A 3,835-nucleotide genomic window follows, 5' to 3' on the forward strand; every position below is an offset into this window, starting at 1 on the left:
AACCAACTGACTGAAGTTTGCTGAGGATTTCTCCAAGGCTGACAGAGAGCGGAGGGACATGCTGTGGCCAGCAATGGAGGCAGTGTGCAAGGAGAGGAAGATGGCATATTATGCCGGGGCACATGCTTTCATCAATGGAACTGACATTTTTCCCTTCCTGAGAACATAAAGTTATTGCTGGAATGTTACATTCATCCTAATCCTATGCACATGTCTGAGCATTTCACCTTTTGGAGTGTGGACAATGAAGGCATTTATTTTTGTATTCTGTTTGATATTTTTATTTCCTTTTATATGAAAAGGCCACTTCAGGAGTATTTGTTTTGCTGACTGAAAGCTAATAAATGTTTTATATAACTGATTGACAGCTAATTATTGGTATATATATTTTTTACTCATTTAGGTCTATGCATATGGTGCGTGTTAAGCTATGGTTAAACCCAGCACTCAGAGAAACAAAACACGACTAAGGGAGTGGAAGAAACAAAAATTATTTTACTAAAAGTTCAATTTGTCTTAGTCCAAAAACAACTGAAGAAAAGGAACAGAGTGGGCTAGTCGGCTCCGGAGGAAGGAGAGGCTGAGGCAGGCAGGCAGGCAGGCAGGCTGGCTGGAAGGCAGGCAGGCAGGTTGGGAGGTATGTCTGAACTGAAGACAAAACAAACGACAGGTTAAGGAGAGTAAAGAGCCAGGCTGAAGACAAAGACAATTTACTCTACTGGTGAGCCAAGTTACCGCTCTAGTAAGAACAACGATCTGGCGCCGGTGGAGAGCCATGCCCAGGAATTAGTAGTGCAGGTTGATGAGAGAATAGGATGCAGCTGCGTAGGCAGGAATCACTGGAAACAACCCGCAGCTGCACAGGAGAGGCAGATCCTGAGCACGCCCCCCGATCCACTCCAGACACACCCACATAATGGGGACACAGGTTTCAGTTGGGAGACGTGGAAAGTAGGGTGAATCTTCATGGCTGAAGGCAACTTCAAACGAACCGCAGCGGGGTTAACGATGGACTCCACCACAAACGGACCCAGGTACCGAGGAGGTACGTTCTTAGATGACAGCCAAACTTCTTGACAAGGATGAAACACAGGTGCGGGAGTCCTGCTCCTATCCGCTGTCGTCTTGTTCCTGTCGGTGGTCCGAAGCAACGCTTCCCGAGCGTCGCTCCACACTCTCTGGCAGCGGCGGAGGTTCTCCTGAACCGAAGGAACAGCCAATTCCTTCTCCTGAGCAGGAAACAGAGGGGGTTGATAACCCATGGTTACTTCGAAGGGTGAAAGGCCGGTTGCAGAGGTGGTGAGGGAGTTGTGGGCGTACTCTATCCAAGGCAGATGTTTGGCCCAGGATGATGGATGTTGAGCAGCCACACAAAGAAGGGTTGCTTCGAGGTTTTGATTGGCTCTTTCTGTTTGACCGTTGGTCTGGGGATGAAACCCTGAGGACAGACTAACGGAAGCACCCAAAGCAGAACAGAAAACCTTCCAAACACGGGAAGTAAACTGTGGGCCTCTATCAGATACGATGTCCACAGGTATTCCATGGGGACGGAATACATGTTGGACTAGGAGGTCCGCTGTCTCACTGGCAGACGGTAATTTTGGTAATGCTATATAGTGAACAGATTTAGAGAATCTGTCCACAATGGTAAGTATAGTATCATTACCTTCAGACTTGGGTAGGCCGGTGACAAAATCCATGGCTATGTGGGACCAGGGACGGCTTGGAACTGGGAGGGGTAGCAGCAGCCCCGAAGGGGACTGATGGGAGGCTTTGCCCCGAGCACAGGTTGAACAGGCTGCCACAAAAGCCTGAACGTCAGTTTCCATTGAAGGCCACCAAAAATGTCTCCTAAGCAGCGTCAACGTGCGTCTCATCCCAGGGTGACCAGCAAAACGGGAGGTGTGAATCCACTGCAACATCTGAGACCGGACCGTCTCGGGAACAAAGAGTAGGTTGGGAGGTCCATCACCCGGTCCCGGGTCCGTGGCAAGTGCAGTCTTCACAAGAGACTCGATCTCCCACTGTACTGCCGCCATGACGCATGAGGAAGGTAGGACTGCCTCAGGCTCGCTGGTCTCCGAAGGGTCAGCAAACTGGCGGGACAAAGCATCTGGTTTAACATTTCTTGACCCCAGTCTGTATGTAAGAATAAAGTTAAACCTACTAAAAAACAGGGCCCATCTGGCTTGGCGTGAGTTGAGTCTCTTAGTGGCTTGGATGTAAGCCAAGTTTTTGTGGTCTGTCCAGACCACAAACGGCAGTTCAGCTCCATCCAGCCAGTGCCGCCATTCTTCCAGTGCTAGCTTAACCGCCAGCAGTTCCCGGTTTCCAACGTCGTAATTCCGTTCTGTGGGTGACAATTTCTTGGAGAAAAAAGCACAGGGGTGAAGCTTTTGGTCAGTGGGGGAGCGCTGGGAGAGGACTGCTCCCACACCTGAGTCAGACGCGTCCACCTCCACAATAAACTGCAGAGAGGTATTGGGGTGTATCAACACGGAGGTGGAAAACAGTTCCTTCAAAACCCCTACCGCCTGCTCTGCCTCAGGGGACCACAGAAAAGGGACTTTTGGGGATGTGAGTCTAGTAAGGGGTGCCACCACTTTACTAAAACCCTTAATGAATCTACGGTAGAAGTTAGCAAAGCCCAAAAATCGTTGAAGTTGCTTACGGGTGGTGGGTGTGGGCCATTCCGTCACTGCCCGGATCTTCTCGGGGTCCGCCTTCACCTGCCCGCTCTCAATGATGAAACCAAGGAACGATGTAGACTGTTTGTCGAACTCACACTTTTCTGCTTTGACGTACAGCTTATTCTCCAAGAGCCGTTGAAGGACTTGACGGACGTGTGACTCATGCTCCTCGGGTGACTTGGAAAAAACAAGAATATCATCCAGGTATACAAAGACAAAACGGTTCAAAAAATCCCTAAGAACATCGTTCACCATGGCTTGGAATACAGCAGGGGCGTTTGAGAGCCCAAAGGGCATGACCAAATACTAAAAATGCCCCAGTGGAGTGTTGAAAGCGGTTTTCCACTCATCTCCCTTTCGGATTCTGACAAGGTGATAAGCGTTCCTGAGGTTGAGCTTGGAGAAAACTGTGGCGCCATGCAGAGGTTCAAAAGCTGAGTTGATGAGTGGAAGGGGATACTTGTTTTTAACAGTTATGTTGTTTAAACCCCTGAAATCGATACAGGGGCGTAACGACTTGTCTTTCTTTTCAACGAAAAAGAAACCTGCACCCAAAGGAGACGACGAGGGACGGATTATGCCCGAGGCCAGAGAATCAACAATATACTGCTCCATTGCCTCGCTTTCCGGTCGGGACAGATTGTATAAGCGACTAGAGGGCAAGGGAGCACCAGGAAGCAGTTCAATAGGGCAATCATAAGGCCTATGTGGTGGTAGAGACAGAGCCTTGTCCTTACTGAAAACCTCCGCTAAGTCATGGTATTCTTTGGGGACAGATGACAGATCGAGAGGAGCTGAGGGATGAGTTGGGTTACACTTAGTGGGGGGAACCGCTGACCTAAGGCACTCTGAATGGCAGTTAGTGCTCCAACTGAGAATGGTGTGACGTGTCCAATCAATTTGTGGGTTGTGAAGAGCCAACCAGGGGAAGCCAAGGATTAGGGAGGTAGCTGAGCCAGACATAACTCTTAACTGAATGCTTTCACAATGATTGCCAGAAATCACTAGGGAAACGGGGGTGGTTTGATGAGTTATCTCCGCGAGGAGGCGCCCATCAAGGGCTGTGACCCGAATGGGGGTAGGTAGTGGCTCCATGGGGATACGAGCTTGTGTAACGAACTGGTGGCTAATAAAGTTGTCTTCTG

The 3,835-nt window shown here is 49.5% G+C and overlaps 1 long non-coding RNA gene across 1 annotated transcript; it reads right to left on the minus strand.

Moving 5' to 3' along the window:
• Window positions 1-475: 475 nt before the first annotated feature.
• Window positions 476-798, minus strand: LOC311101860. The gene is made up of 2 exons (XR_014609960.1): window positions 736-798; window positions 476-648 (listed from the first exon to the last, which is right to left on the minus strand). It is a non-coding gene; the product is annotated as an uncharacterized lncRNA (long non-coding RNA).
• Window positions 799-3,835: the final 3,037 nt, after the last annotated feature.

This window comes from Coregonus lavaretus (assembly GCF_964263955.1).
Source record: "Coregonus lavaretus genome assembly, chromosome: 26".
In the NCBI taxonomy this organism is placed as follows: domain Eukaryota; kingdom Metazoa; phylum Chordata; class Actinopteri; order Salmoniformes; family Salmonidae; genus Coregonus; species Coregonus lavaretus.